This window comes from Rhipicephalus microplus, unplaced genomic scaffold (assembly GCF_043290135.1).
Source record: "Rhipicephalus microplus isolate Deutch F79 unplaced genomic scaffold, USDA_Rmic scaffold_53, whole genome shotgun sequence".
Taxonomy (NCBI): domain Eukaryota; kingdom Metazoa; phylum Arthropoda; class Arachnida; order Ixodida; family Ixodidae; genus Rhipicephalus; species Rhipicephalus microplus.
In genome coordinates this window covers 278,854-295,954 of record NW_027464626.1, presented here as the reverse complement: position 1 = coordinate 295,954, position 17,101 = coordinate 278,854, and positions in this window count along the sequence as shown.

Here is a 17,101-nt window from a genome sequence, read left to right as displayed (position 1 = left end):
TTCGGTTAACACCCGATCGCGCTAGCCAATTGCGCCACGGAAACAGTCCTGCTCCACACTCACCACCATCAGAACATATCTTCAAAGCTATCAGCCCAAAGAAAAAAAAGCGCCAAACCACCACCGGGTGGGCTCGAACCTCCAACCTTTCGGTTAACAGCCGATCGCACTAGCCAATTCCACCACGGAAACAGTCGTGCTCCACTTTCACCACCAGCAGAACATATCTTCAAAGCTATCAAAGCAAAGAAAAAAGCAACACACCACTCCTGGGAGGGCTCAAAACTCCAACCTTATGGATAACAGCCGATTGCGCTAGCCAATTTCGCCACCGAGACAGTCCTGCTTCACTCTTACCACCATCAGAACATATCTTCAAAGCTATCAGACCAACGAAAAAAAAGCGCCGCAGCACCACCGGGTGGGCTCGAAACTTCAACCTTTCGGTTAACAGCCGATCGCGCTAGCCAATTGCCCCACGGAGACAGTCGTGCTCCACTCTCACCACCATCAGAACATATCTTCAAAGCTATCACTCTGAAAAAAAGCGCCGCACCACCACCGGGTGTGCTCGAAACTCCAACCTTTCGGTTAACAGCCGATCGCGCTAGCCAATTGCGCCACGGAAACAGTCCTGCTCCACACTCACCACCATCAGAACATATCTTCAAAGCTATCAAAGCAAAGAAAAAAGCAACATACCACTCCCGGGAGGGCTCGAAACTCCAAACTTTCGGTTAACAGCCGATCGCGCTAGCCAATTGCGCCGCGGAGACAGTCGTGCTCCACTCGCACCACCATCAGAACATATCTTCAAAGCTATCAGCGCAAAGAAAAAAGCAACACACCACTCCCGGGAGCGCTCAAACCTCCAACTTTTCGGTTAACAGCCGATCGCACTAGCCAATGGCGCCACGGAGACAGTCCTGCTCCACACTCACCAACATAAGAACATTTCTTCAAAGCTATCAGCCCAAAGAAAAAAAAGCGCCGCACCACCACCGGGTGGGGTCGAACCTCCAACCTTTCGGTTAACAGCCGATCGCACTAGCCAATTGCGCCACGGAGACAGTCCTGCTCCACACTCACCACCATAAGAACATTTCTTCAAAGCTATCAGCCCAAAGAAAAAAGAGCGCCAAACCACCACCGGGTGGGCTCGAACCTCCAACCTTTCGGTTAACAGCCGATCACGCTAGCCAATAGCGCCACGGAGACAGTCCTGCTTCACTCTCACCACCATCAGAACATATCTTCAAAGCTATCAGCCCAAAGAAAAAAAAGCGCCGCACCACCACCGGGTGGGCTCGAACCTCCAACCTTTCGGTTAACAACTGATCGCGCTAGCCAATTGCGCCACGGAGACAGTCGTGCTTCACTCTCACCACCATCAGTACATTTCTTTAAAGCTATCAGCGCAAAGAAAAAGCAACACACCACTACCAGGAGGTCTCGAACCTCCAACTGTTTGATTAACAGCCGATCGCGCTAGCCAATTGCGCCATGGAGACAGTCCTGCTCCACTCTCACCACCATCAGAACATATCTTCAAAGCTATCAGCCCAAAGAAAAAAAAGCGCCGCACCACCACCGGGTGGGCTCGAACCTCCAACCTTTCGGTTAACAACTGATCGCGCTAGCCAATTGCGCCACGGAGACAGTCGTGCTTCACTCTCACCACCATCAGAACATATCTTCAAAGCTATCAGCGCAATGAAAAAAGCAACACACCACTACCAAGAGGGCTCGCACCTCCAACTTTTCGATTAACAGCCAATCGCGCTAGCCCATTGCGCCATGGAGACAGTCCTGCTCCACTCTCACCACCATCAGAACATATCTTCAAAGCTATCAGCCCGAAAAAAAAAAGCACCGCACCACCACCGGGTGGGCTCGAACCTCCAATTTTTCGGTAAACAGCCGATCGCGCTAGCCATTTGTGCCACGGAGACAGTCGTGCTCCACTCTCACCACTGTCAGAACATTTCTTCAGAGCTATCAGCCCACAGAAAAAAAAGCGCCGAACCACCACCGGGTGGGCTCGAACCTCCAACCTTTCGGTTAACAGCCGATAGCGCTAGCCAATTGCGCCATGGAGACAGTCGTGGTCCACTCTCACCACCATCAGAACATATCTTCAAAGCTATCAGCTCAAAGAAAAAAAAGCGCCGCATCACCACCGGGTGGGATCGAAACTCCAACCTTTCGGCTAACAGCCGATCGCGCTAGCCAATTGCGCCACGGAGACAGTCCTGCTCCACTCTCACCACCATCAGAACATATCTTCAAAGCTATCAGCCCAAAGAAAAAAAAGCGCCGATGCACCACCAGGTGGGCTCGAAACTCCAACCTTTCGGTTAACAGACACTCACGCTAGCCAATTGCGCCAAGGAGACAGTCCTGCTCCACTCTCACCACCATCAGAACATATCTTCAAAGCTATCAGCCCAAAGAAAAAAAAGCGCCGCGCCCCCACCGGGTGGGCTCGAACCTCCAACCTTTCGGTCAACAACCAATCGCGCTAGCCAATTGCGCCACGGAGACAGTCCTGCTCCACTCTCACCACCATAAGAACATATCTTCAAAGCTATCAGCCCAAAGAAAAAAAAGCGCCGCACCACCACCGGGTGGGCACGAACCTCCAACCTTTCGGTTAACAGCCGATCGCGCCAGCCATTTGCGCCACGGAGACAGTCGTGCTCCACTCTCACCACTGTCAAAACATTTCTTCAGAGCTACCAGCCCAAAGAAAAAAAAGCGCCGCACCACCACCAGGTGGGCTCGAACCTCCAACCTTTCGGTTAACAGCTGATCGCGCCAGCCGATTGCGCCACGGAGACAGTCGTGGTCCTCTCTCACCACCATCAGAAGATATATTCAAAGCTATCAGCGCAAAGAAAAAAGCAACATACCACTCCCGGGAGGCCTCGAACCTCCAACTTTTCGGTTAACAGCCAATCGCGCTAGCCAATTGCGCCACGGAGACAGCCCGCTTCCACTCTCACCACCATCAGAACATATCTTCAAAGCTATCAGCCCAAAGAAAAAAAAGCGCCCCACCACCACCGGGTGGGCTCGTACCTCCAACCTTTTGGTTAAGAGCCGATAGCGCTAGCCATTTGCGCCACGGAGACAGTCGTGCTCCACTCTCACCATTGTCAGAACATTTCTTCAGAGCTATCAGCCCAAAGAAAAAAAGTGCCGCACCACCACCGGGTGGGCTCGAACCTCCAACCTTTTGGTTAACAGCCGATCGCGCTAGCCAATTGCACCACGGAGACAGTCCTGCTCCACTCTCACCACCATCAGAACATATCTTCAAAGATATCAGCCCGAAAAAAAAAGCACCGCACCACCACCGGGTGGGCTCGAACCTCCAATTTTTCGGTAAACAGCCGATCGCGCTAGCCATTTGTGCCACGGAGACAGTCGTGCTCCACTCTCACCACTGTCAGAACATTTCTTCAGAGCTATCAGCCCACAGAAAAAAAAGCGAAAAACCACCACCGGGTGGGCTCGAACCTCCAACCTTTCGGTTAACAGCCGATCGCGCTAGCCAATTGCGCCACGGAGACAGTCGTGGTCCACTCTCACCACCATCAGAACATATCTTCAAAGCTATCAGCTCAAAGAAAGAAAAGCGCCGCATCACCACCGGGTGGGATCGAAACTCCAACCTTTCGGCTAACAGCCGATCGCGCTAGCCAATTGCGCCACGGAGACAGTCCTGCTCCACTCTCACCACTATCAGAACATATCTTCAAAGCTATCAGCCCCAAAAAAAAGCGCCGATCCACCACCAGGTGGGCTTGAAACTCCAACCTTTCGGTTAACAGACACTCACGCTAGCCAATTGCGCCAAGGAGACAGTCCTGCTCCACTCTCACCACCATCAGAACATATCTTCAAAGCTATCAGCCCAAAGAAAAAAAAGCGCCGCGCCCCCACCGGGTGGGCTCAAACCTCCAACCTTTCGGTCAACAACCGATCGCGCTAGCCAATTGCGCTACGGAGAAAGTCCTGCTCCACTCTCACCACCATAAGAACATACCTTCAAAGCTATCAGCCCAAAGAAAAAAAAAGCGCCGCACCACCACCGGGTGGGCTCGAACCTCCAACCTTTCGGTTAACAGCCGATCGCGCCAGCCATTTGCGCCACGGAGACAGCCGTGCTCCACTCTCACCACTGTCAAAACATTTCTTCAGAGCTACCAGCCCAAAGAAAAAAAAGCGCCGCACCACCACCAGGTGGGCTCGAACCTCCAACCTTTCGGCTAACAGCTGATCGCGCTAGCCGATTGCGCCACGGAGACAGTCGTGGTCTTCTCTCACCACCATCAGAAGATATATTCAAAGCTATCAGCGCAAAGAAAAAAGCAACATACCACTCCCGGGAGGCCTCGAACCTCCAACTTTTCGGTTAACAGCCAATCGCGCTAGCCAATTGCGCCACGGAGACAGCCCGGCTCCACTCTCACCACCATCAGGACATATCTTCAAAGCTATGAGCCCAAAGAAAAAAAAGCGCCCCACCACCACCGGGTGGGCTCGTACCTCCAACCTTTTGGTTAAGAGCCGATAGCGCTAGCCATTTGCGCCACGGAGACAGTCGTGCTCCACTCTCACCACTGTCAGAACATTTCTTCAGAGCTATCAGCCCAAAGAAAAAAAAGTGCCGCACCACCACCGGGTGGGCTCGAACCTCCAACCTTTCGGTTAACAGCCGATCGCGCTAGCCAATTGCGCCACGGAGACAGTCGTGGTCAACTCTCACCACCATCAGAACATATCTTCAAAGCTATCAGCCCAAGGAAAAAAAAGCGCCGCATCACCACCGGTGGGGATCGAAACTCCAACTTTTCGGTTAACAGCCGATCGCGCTAGCCAATTGCGACACGGAGACAGTCCTGCACCACTCTCACCACCATCAGAACATATCTTCAAAGTTATCAGCCCAAAGAAAAAAAAGCGCCGCACCACCACCGGGTGTGCTCGAAACTCCAACCTTTCGGTTAACAGCCGATCGCGCTAGCCAATTGCGCCACGGAAACAGTCCTGCTCCACACTCACCACCATCAGAACATATCTTCAAAGCTATCAGCCCAAAGAAAAAAAAGCGCCAAACCACCACCGGGTGGGCTCGAACCTCCAACCTTTCGGTTAACAGCCGATCGCACTAGCCAATTCCACCACGGAAACAGTCGTGCTCCACTTTCACCACCAGCAGAACATATCTTCAAAGCTATCAAAGCAAAGAAAAAAGCAACACACCACTCCTGGGAGGGCTCAAAACTCCAACCTTATGGATAACAGCCGATTGCGCTAGCCAATTTCGCCACCGAGACAGTCCTGCTTCACTCTTACCAGCATCAGAACATATCTTCAAAGCTATCAGACCAACGAAAAAAAAGCGCCGCAGCACCACCGGGTGGGCTCGAAACTTCAACCTTTCGGTTAACAGCCGATCGCGCTAGCCAATTGCCCCACGGAGACAGTCGTGCTCCACTCTCACCACCATCAGAACATATCTTCAAAGCTATCACCCTTAAAAAAGCGCCGCGCCACCACCGGGTGTGCTCGAAACTCCAACCTTTCGGTTAACAGCCGATCGCGCTAGCCAATTGCGCCACGGAAACAGTCCTGCTCCACACTCACCACCATCAGAACATATCTTCAAAGCTATCAAAGCAAAGAAAAAAGCAACATACCACTCCCGGGAGGGCTCGAAACTCCAAACTTTCGGTTAACAGCCGATCGCGCTAGCCAATTGCGCCGCGGAGACAGTCGTGCTCCACTCGCACCACCATCAGAACATATCTTCAAAGCTATCAGCGCAAAGAAAAAAGCAACACACCACTCCCGGGAGCGCTCGAACCTCCAACTTTTCGGTTAACAGCCGATCGCACTAGCCAATGGCGCCACGGAGACAGTCCTGCTCCACACTCACCAACATAAGAACATTTCTTCAAAGCTATCAGCCCAAAGAAAAAAAAGCGCCGCACCACCACCGGGTGGGGTCGAACCTCCAACCTTTCGGTTAACAGCCGATCGCACTAGCCAATTGCGCCACGGAGACAGTCCTGCTCCACACTCACCACCATAAGAACATTTCTTCAAAGCTATCAGCCCAAAGAAAAAAGAGCGCCAAACCACCACCGGGTGGGCTCGAACCTCCAACCTTTCGGTTAACAGCCGATCGCACTAGCCAATTGCGCCACGGAGACAGTCCTGCTCCACACTCACCACCATCAGAACATATCTTCAAAGCTATCAGCCCAAAGAAAAAAAAAGCAACAAACCACTACCGGGAGGGCTAGCACCTCCAACTTTTCGATTAACAGCCGATCGCGCTAGCCAATTGCGCCATGGAGACAGTCCTGCTCCACTCTCACCACCATCAGAACATATCTTCAAAGCTATCAGCCTAAAGAAAAAAAAGCGCCGCACCACCACCGGGTGGGCTCGAACCTCCAACCTTTCGGTTAAAAGGCGATCGCGCTAGCCATTTGCGCCACGGAGACAGTCGTGCTCCACTCTCACCACTGTCAGAACATTTCTTCAGAGCTATCAGCCCAAAGGAAAAAAAAGCGCCGCACCACCATCGAGTGTGCTCGAAACTCCAACCTTTCGGTTAACAGCCGATCGCGCTAGCCAATTGCACCACGGAAACAGTCCTGCTCCATACTCACCACCATCAGAACATATCTTCAAAGCTATCAGCCCTAAAAAAAAGCGCCAAACCACCACCGGGTGGGCTCGAACCTCCAACCTTTCGGTTAATAGCCGATCGCACTAGCCAATTCCGCCACGAAAACAGTCGTGCTCCACTTTCACCACCATCAGAACATATCTTCAAAGCTATCAAAGCAAAGAAAAAAGCAACACACCACTCCCGGGAGCGCTCGAACCTCCAACTTTTCGGTTAACAGCCGATCGCACTAGCCAATTGCGCCACGGAGACAGTCCTGCTCCATACTCACCACCATAAAAACATATCTTCAAAGCTATCAGCCCAAAGAAAAAAACCGCCGCACCACCACCGGGTGGGCTCGAACCTCCAACCTTTCGGTTAAAAGCCGATCGCGCTAACCATTTGCGCCACGGAGACAGTCATGCTCCACTCTCACCACTGTCAGAACATTTCTTCAGAGCTATCAGCCCAAAGAAAAAAAAGCGCCGCACCACCATCGGGTGTGCTCGAAACTCCAACATTTCGGTTAACAGCCGATTGCACTAGCCAATTGCCCCACGGAGACAGTCGGGCTCCACTCTCACCACCATCAGAACATATCTTCAAAGCTATCAGCGCAAAGAAAAAAAAGCGCCGCACCACCACCGGGTGGGCTTGAACCTCCAACCTTTTGGTTAGGGGCCGATCGCGCTAGCCAATTGCACCACGGAGACAGTCCTACTCCACTCTCACCACCATCAGAACATATCTTCAAAGCTATCAGCCCGAAAAAAAAAGCACCGCACCACCACCGGGTGGGCTCGAATCTCCAATTTTTCGGTAAACAGCCGATCGCGCTAGCCAATTGCGCCAAGGAGACAGTCCTGCTCCACTCTCACCACCATCAGAACATATCTTCAAAGCTATAGCCCAAAAAAAAGCGCCACACCACCACCGAATGGGCTTGAAACTCCAACCTTTCGGTTAACAGCCGATCGCGCTAGCCAATTGCGCCACGGAGACAGTCCTGCTCCACTCTCACCACCATTAGAACATATCTTCAAAGCTATCAGCCCAAAGAAAAAAAAGCGCCGATCCACCACCAGGTGGGCGTGAAACTCCAACCTTTCGGTTAACAGCCGATCGCGCTAGCCAATTGCGCCACGGAGACAGTCCTGCTCCACTCTCACCACTATTAGAACATATCTTCAAAGCTATGAGCCCAAAGAAAAAAAGCGCCGCACCACCACCGGGTGGGCTCGAAACTTGAACCTTTCAGTTAACAGCCGATCGCGCTAGCCAATTGCCCCACGGAGACAGTCGGGCTCCACTCTCACCACCATCAGAACATATCTTCAAAGCTATCAGCGCAAAGAAAAAAAAAGCGCCGCACCACCACCGGGTGGGCTTGAACCTCCAACCTTTTGGTTAACAGCCGATCGCGCTAGCCAATTGCACCACGGAGACAGTCCTACTCCACTCTCACCACCATCAGAACATATCTTCAAAGCTATCAGCCCGAAAAAAAAGCACCGCACCACCACCGGGTGGGCTCGAACCTCCAATTTTTCGGTAAACAGCCGATCGCGCTAGCCAATTGCGCCAAGGAGACAGTCCTGCTCCACTCTCACCACCATCAGAACATATCTTCAAAGCTATAGCCCAAAAAAAGCGCCACACCACCACCGAATGGGCTTGAAACTCCAACCTTTCGGTTAACAGCCGATCGCGCTAGCCAATTGCGCCACGGAGACAGTCCTGCTCCACTCTCACCACCATTAGAACATATCTTCAAAGCTATCAGCCCAAAGAAAAAAAAGCGCCGATCCACCACCAGGTGGGCTCGAAACTCCAACCTTTCAGTTAACAGCCGATCACGCTAGCCAATAGCGCCACGGAGACAGTCCTGCTTCACTCTCACCACCATCAGAACATATCTTCAAAGCTATCAGCCCAAAGAAAAAAAAGCGCCGCACCACCACCGGGTGGGCTCGAACCTCCAACCTTTCGGTTAACAACTGATCGCGCTAGCCAATTGCGCCACGGAGACAGTCGTGCTTCACTCTCACCACCATCAGTACATTTCTTTAAAGCTATCAGCGCAAAGAAAAAGCAACACACCACCACCGGGTGGGCTCGAACCTCCAATTTTTCGGTAAACAGCCGATCGCGCTAGCCAATTGCGCCAAGGAGACAGTCCTGCTCCACTCTCACCACCATCAGAACATATCTTCAAAGCTATAGCCCAAAAAAAAGCGCCACACCACCACCGAATGGGCTTGAAACTCCAACCTTTCGGTTAACAGCCGATCGCGCTAGCCAATTGCACCACGGAGACAGTCCTGCTCCACTCTCACCACCATTAGAACATATCTTCAAAGCTATCAGCCCAAAGAAAAAAAAGCGCCGATCCACCACCAGGTGGGCTCGAAACTCCAACCTTTCAGTTAACAGCCGATCACGCTAGCCAATAGCGCCACGGAGACAGTCCTGCTTCACTCTCACCACCATCAGAACATATCTTCAAAGCTATCAGCCCAAAGAAAAAAAAGCGCCGCACCACCACCGGGTGGGCTCGAACCTCCAACCTTTCGGTTAACAACTGATCGCGCTAGCAAATTGCGCCACGGAGACTGTCATGCTTCACTCTCACCACCATCATTACATTTCTTTAAAGCTATCAGCGCAAAGAAAAAGCAACACACCACTACCAGGAGGGCTCGAACCTCCAACTTTTTGATTAACAGCCGATCGCGCTAGCCAATTGCGCCATGGAGACAGTCCTGCTCCACTCTCACCACCATCAGAACATATCTTCAAAGCTATCAGCCCAAAGAAAAAAAAGCGCCGCACCACCACCGGGTGGGCTCGAACCTCCAACCTTTCGGTTAACAACTGATCGCGCTAGCCAATTGCGCCACGGAGACAGTCGTGCTTCACTCTCACCACCATCAGAACATATCTTCAAAGCTATCAGCGCAATGAAAAAAGCAACACACCACTACCAAGAGGGCTCGCACCTCCAACTTTTCGATTAACAGCCAATCGCGCTAGCCCATTGCGCCATGGAGACAGTCCTGCTCCACTCTCACCACCATCAGAACATATCTTCAAAGCTATCAGCCCGAAAAAAAAAGCACCGCACCACCACCGGGTGGGCTCGAACCTCCAATTTTTCGGTAAACAGCCGATCGCGCTAGCCATTTGTGCCACAAAGACAGTCGTGCTCCACTCTCACCACTGTCAGAACATTTCTTCAGAGCTATCAGCCCACAGAAAAAAAAGCGCCGAACCACCACCGGGTGGGCTCGAACCTCCAACCTTTCGGTTAACAGCCGATCGCGCTAGCCAATTGCGCCACGGAGACAGTCGTGGTCCACTCTCACCACCATCAGAACATATCTTCAAAGCTATCAGCTCAAAGAAAAAAAAGCGCCGCATCACCACCGGGTGGGATCGAAACTCCAACCTTTCGGCTAACAGCCGATCGCGCTAGCCAATTGCGCCACGGAGACAGTCCTGCTCCACTCTCACCACCATCAGAACATATCTTCAAAGCTATCAGCCCAAAGAAAAAAAAGCGCCGATGCACCACCAGGTGGGCTCGAAACTCCAACCTTTCGGTTAACAGACACTCACGCTAGCCAATTGCGCCAAGGAGACAGTCCTGCTCCACTCTCACCACCATCAGAACATATCTTCAAAGCTATCAGCCCAAAGAAAAAAAAGCGCCGCACCACCACCGGGTGGGCACGAACCTCCAACCTTTCGGTTAACAGCCGATCGCGCCAGCCATTTGCGCCACGGAGACAGTCGTGCTCCACTCTCACCACTGTCAAAACATTTCTTCAGAGCTACCAGCCCAAAGAAAAAAAAGCGCCGCACCACCACCAGGTGGGCTCGAACCTCCAACCTTTCGGTTAACAGCTGATCGCGCTAGCCGATTGCGCCACGGAGACAGTCGTGGTCCTCTCTTACCACCATCAGAAGATATATTCAAAGCTATCAGCGCAAAGAAAAAAGCAACATACCACTCCCGGGAGGCCTCGAACCTCCAACTTTTCGGTTAACAGCCAATCGCGCTAGCCAATTGCGCCACGGAGACAGCCCGCCTCCACTCTCACCACCATCAGAACATATCTTCAAAGCTATCAGCCCAAAGAAAAAAAAGCGCCCCACCACCACCGGGTGGGCTCGTACCTCCAACCTTTTGGTTAAGAGCCGATAGCGCTAGCCATTTGCGCCACGGAGACAGTCGTGCTCCACTCTCACCACTGTCAGAACATTTCTTCAGAGCTATCAGCCCAAAGAAAAAAAAGTGCCGCACCACCACCGGGTGGGCTCGAACCTCCAACCTTTTGGTTAACAGCCGATCGCGCTAGCCAATTGCGCCACGGAGACAGTCCTGCTCCACTCTCACCACCATCAGAACATATCTTCAAAGATATCAGCCCGAAAAAAAAAGCACCGCACCACCACTGGGTGGGCTCGAACCTCCAATTTTTCGGTAAACAGCCGATCGCGCTAGCCATTTGTGCCACGGAGACAGTCGTGCTCCACTCTCACCACTGTCAGAACATTTCTTCAGAGCTATCAGCCCACAGAAAAAAAAGCGAAAAACCACCACCGGGTGGGCTCGAACCTCCAACCTTTCGGTTAACAGCCGATCGCGCTAGCCAATTGCGTCACGGAGACAGTCGTGGTCCACTCTCACCACCATCAGAACATATCTTCAAAGCTATCAGCTCAAAGAAAAAAAAGCGCCGCATCACCACCGGGTGGGATCGAAACTCCAACCTTTCGGCTAACAGCCGATCGCGCTAGCCAATTGCGCCACGGAGACAGTCCTGCTCCACTCTCACCACTATCAGAACATATCTTCAAAGCTATCAGCCCAAAAAAAAAGCGCCGATCCACCACCAGGTGGGCTTGAAACTCCAACCTTTCGGTTAACAGACACTCACGCTAGCCAATTGCGCCAAGGAGACAGTCCTGCTCCACTCTCACCACCATCAGAACATATCTTCAAAGCTATCAGCCCAAAGAAAAAAAAACGCCGCGCCCCCACCGGGTGGGCTCGAACCTCCAACCTTTCGGTCAACAACCGATCGCGCTAGCCAATTGCGCTACGGAGAAAGTCCTGCTCCACTCTCACCACCATAAGAACATATCTTCAAAGCTATCAGCCCAAAGAAAAAAAAAGCGCCGCACCACCACCGGGTGGGCTCGAACCTCCAACCTTTCGGTTAACAGCCGATCGCGCCAGCCATTTGCGCCACGGAGACAGCCGTGCTCCACTCTCACCACTGTCAAAACATTTCTTCAGAGCTACCAGCCCAAAGAAAAAAAAGCGCCGCACCACCACCAGGTGGGCTCGAACCTCCAACCTTTCGGCTAACAGCTGATCGCGCTAGCCGATTGCGCCACGGAGACAGTCGTGGTCTTCTCTCACCACCATCAGAAGATATATTCAAAGCTATCAGCGCAAAGAAAAAAGCAACATACCACTCCCGGGAGGCCTCGAACCTCCAACTTTTCGGTTAACAGCCAATCGCGCTAGCCAATTGCGCCACGGAGACAGCCCGGCTCCACTCTCACCACCATCAGGACATATCTTCAAAGCTATGAGCCCAAAGAAAAAAAAGCGCCCCACCACCACCGGGTGGGCTCGTACCTCCAACCTTTTGGTTAAGAGCCGATAGCGCTAGCCATTTGCGCCACGGAGACAGTCGTGCTCCACTCTCACCACTGTCAGAACATTTCTTCAGAGCTATCAGCCCAAAGAAAAAAAAGTGCCGCACCACCACCGGGTGGGCTCGAACCTCCAACCTTTCGGTTAACAGCCGATCGCGCTAGCCAATTGCGCCACGGAGACAGTCGTGGTCAACTCTCACCACCATCAGAGCATATCTTCAAAGCTATCAGCCCAAAGAAAAAAAAGCGCCGCAACACCACCGGGTGGGATCGAAACTCCAACCTTTCGGTTAACAGCCGATCGCGCTAGCCAATTGCGACACGGAGACAGTCCTGCTCCACTCTCACCACCATCAGAACATATCTTCAAAGTTATCAGCCCAAAGAAAAAAAAGCGCCGCACCACCACCGGGTGTGCTCGAAACTCCAACCTTTCGGTTAACAGCCGATCGCGCTAGCCAATTGCGCCACGGAAACAGTCCCGCTCCACACTCACCACCATCAGAACATATCTTCAAAGCTATCAGCCCAAAGAAAAAAAAGCGCCAAACCACCACCGGGTGGGCTCGAACCTCCAACCTTTCGGTTAACAGCCGATCGCACTAGCCAATTCCACCACGGAAACAGTCGTGCTCCACTTTCACCACCAGCAGAACATATCTTCAAAGCTATCAAAGCAAAGAAAAAAGCAACACACCACTCCTGGGAGGGCTCAAAACTCCAACCTTATGGTTAACAGCCGATTGCGCTAGCCAATTGCGCCACCGAGACAGTCCTGCTTCACTCTTACCACCATCAGAACATATCTTCAAAGCTATCAGACCAACGAAAAAAAAGCGCCGCAGCACCACCGGGTGGGCTCGAAACTTCAACCTTTCGGTTAACAGCCGATCGCGCTAGCCAATTGCCCCACGGAGACAGTCGTGCTCCACTCTCACCACCATCAGAACATATCTTCAAAGCTATCAGCCTGAAAAAAAGCGCCGCACCACCACCGGGTGTGCTCGAAACTCCAACCTTTCGGTTAACAGCCGATCGCGCTAGCCAATTGCGCCACGGAAACAGTCCTGCTCCACACTCACCACCATCAGAACATATCTTCAAAGCTATCAAAGCAAAGAAAAAAGCAACATACCACTCCCGGGAGGGCTCGAAACTCCAAACTTTCGGTTAACAGCCGATCGCGCTAGCCAATTGCGCCGCGGAGACAGTCGTGCTCCACTCGCACCACCATCAGAACATATCTTCAAAGCTATCAGCGCAAAGAAAAAAGCAACACACCACTCCCGGGAGCGCTCGAACCTCCAACTTCTCGGTTAACAGCCGATCGCACTAGCCAATGGCGCCACGGAGACAGTCCTGCTCCACACTCACCAACATAAGAACATTTCTTCAAAGCTATCAGTCCAAAGAAAAAAAAGCGCCGCACCACCACCGGGTGGGGTCGAACCTCCAACCTTTCGGTTAACAGCCGATCGCACTAGCCAATTGCGCCACGGAGACAGTCCTGCTCCACACTCACCACCATAAGAACATTTCTTCAAAGCTATCAGCCCAAAGAAAAAAGAGCGCCAAACCACCACCGCGTGGGCTCGAACCTCCAACCTTTCGGTTAACAGCCGATCGCACTAGCCAATTGCGCCACGGAGACAGTCCTGCTCCACACTCACCACCATCAGAACATATCTTCAAAGCTATCAGCCCAAAGAAAAAAAAAGCAACAAACCACTACCGGGAGGGCTAGCACCTCCAACTTTTCGATTAACAGCCGATCGCGCTAGCCAATTGCGCCATGGAGACAGTCCTGCTCCACTCTCACCACCATCAGAACATATCTTCAAAGCTATCAGCCCAAAGAAAAAAAAGCGCCGCACCACCACCGGGTGGGCTCGAACCTCCAACCTTTCGGTTAAAAGGCGATCGCGCTAGCCATTTGCGCCACGGAGACAGTCGTGCTCCACTCTCACCACTGTCAGAACATTTCTTCAGAGCTATCAGCCCAATGAAAAAAAAAGCGCCGCACCACCATCGAGTGTGCTCGAAACTCCAACCTTTCGGTTAACAGCCGATCGCGCTAGCCAATTGCGCCACGGAAACAGTCCTGCTCCATACTCACCACCATCAGAACATATCTTCAAAGCTATCAGCCCCAAAAAAAAAGCGCCAAACCACCACCGGGTGGGCTCGAACCTCCAACCTTTCGGTTAATAGCCGATCGCACTAGCCAATTCCGCCACGAAAACAGTCGTGCTCCACTTTCACCACCATCAGAACATATCTTCAAAGCTATCAAAGCAAAGAAAAAAGCAACACACCACTCCCGGGAGCGCTCGAACCTCCAACTTTTCGGTTAACAGCCGATCGCACTAGCCAATTGCGCCACGGAGACAGTCCTGCTCCATACTCACCACCATAAAAACATATCTTCAAAGCTATCAGCCCAAAGAAAAAAAACCGCCGCACCACCACCGGGTGGGCTCGAACCTCCAACCTTTCGGTTAAAAGCCGATCGCGCTAACCATTTGCGCCACGGAGACAGTCATGCTCCACTCTCACCACTGTCAGAACATTTCTTCAGAGCTATCAGCCCAAAGAAAAAAAAGCGCCGCACCACCATCGGGTGTGCTCGAAACTCCAACATTTCGGGTAAGAGCCGATTGCACTAGCCAATTGCCCCACGGAGACAGTCGGGCTCCACTCTCACCACCATCAGAACATATCTTCAAAGCTATCAGCGCAAAGAAAAAAAAGCGCCGCACCACCACCGGGTGGGCTTGAACCTCCAACCTTTTGGTTAACAGCCGATCGCGCTAGCCAATTGCACCACGGAGACAGTCCTACTCCACTCTCACCACCATCAGAACATATCTTCAAAGCTATCAGCCCGAAAAAAAAAGCACCGCACCACCACCGGGTGGGCTCGAACCTCCAATTTTTCGGTAAACAGCCGATCGCGCTAGCCAATTGCGCCAAGGAGACAGTCCTGCTCCACTCTCACCACCATCAGAACATATCTTCAAAGCTATAGCCCAAAAAAAAGCGCCACACCACCACCGAATGGGCTTGAAACTCCAACCTTTCGGTTAACAGCCGATCGCGCTAGCCAATTGCGCCACGGAGACAGTCCTGCTCCACTCTCACCACTATTCGAACATATCTTCAAAGCTATGAGCCCAAAGAAAAAAAGCGCCGCACCACCACCGGGTGGGCTCGAAACTTGAACCTTTCAGTTAACAGCCGATCGCGCTAGCCAATTGCCCCACGGAGACAGTCGGGCTCCACTCTCACCACCATCAGAACATATCTTCAAAGCTATCAGCGCAAAGAAAAAAAAGCGCCGCACCACCACCGGGTGGGCTCGAACCTCCAATTTTTCGGTAAACAGCCGATCGCGCTAGCCAATTGCGCCAAGGAGACAGTCCTGCTCCACTCTCACCACCATCAGAACATATCTTCAAAGCTATAGCCCAAAAAAAAGCGCCACACCACCACCGAATGGGCTTGAAACTCCAACCTTTCGGTTAACAGCCGATCGCGCTAGCCAATTGCGCCACGGAGACGGTCCTGCTCCACTCTCACCACCATTAGAACATATCTTCAAAGCTATCAGCCCAAAGAAAAAAAAGCGCCGATCCACCACCAGGTGGGCTCGAAACTGCAACCTTTCAGTTAACAGCCGATCACGCTAGCCAATAGCGCCACGGAGACAGTCCTGCTTCACTCTCACCACCATCAGAACATATCTTCAAAGCTATCAGCCCAAAGAAAAAAAAGCGCCGCACCACCACCGGGTGGGCTCGAACCTCCAACCTTTCGGTTAACAACTGATCGCGCTAGCCAATTGCGCCACGGAGACAGTCGTGCTTCACTCTCACCACCATCAGTACATTTCTTTAAAGCTATCAGCGCAAAGAAAAAGCAACACACCACTACCAGGAGGGCTCGAACCTCCAACTTTTTGATTAACAGCCGATCGCGCTAGCCAATAGCGCCATGGAGACAGTCCTGCTCCACTCTCACCACCATCAGAACATATCTTCAAAGCTATCAGCCCAAAGAAAAAAAAGCGCCGCACCACCACCGGGTGGGCTCGAACCTCCAACCTTTCGGTTAACAACTGATCGCGCTAGCCAATTGCGCCACGGAGACAGTCGTGCTTCACTCTCACCACCATCAGAACATATCTTCAAAGCTATCAGCGCAATGAAAAAAGCAACACACCACTACCAAGAGGGCTCGCACCTACAACTTTTCGATTAACAGCCAATCGCGCTAGCCAATTGCGCCACGGAGACAGTCCTGCTCCACTCTCACCCCCATCTGAACATATCTTCAAAGTTATCAGCCCAAAGAAAAAAAAGCGCAGCACCACCACCGGGTGGGCGTGAAACACCAACCTTTCGGTTAACAGCCGATCGCGCTAGCCAATTGCGCCACGGAGACAGTCCTGCTTCACTCTCACCACTATTAGAACATATCTTCAAAGCTATGAGCCCAAAGAAAAAAAGCGCCGCCCCACCACCGGGTGGGCTCGAAACTTGAACCTTTCAGTTAACAGCCGATCGCGCTAGCCAATTGCCCCACGGAGACAGTCGGGCTCCACTCTCACCACCATCAGAACATATCTTCAAAGCTATCAGCGCAAAGAAAAAAAAGCGCCGCACCACCACCGGGTGGGCTTGAACCTCCAACCTTTTGGTTAACAGCCGATCGCGCTAGCCAATTGCACCACGGAGA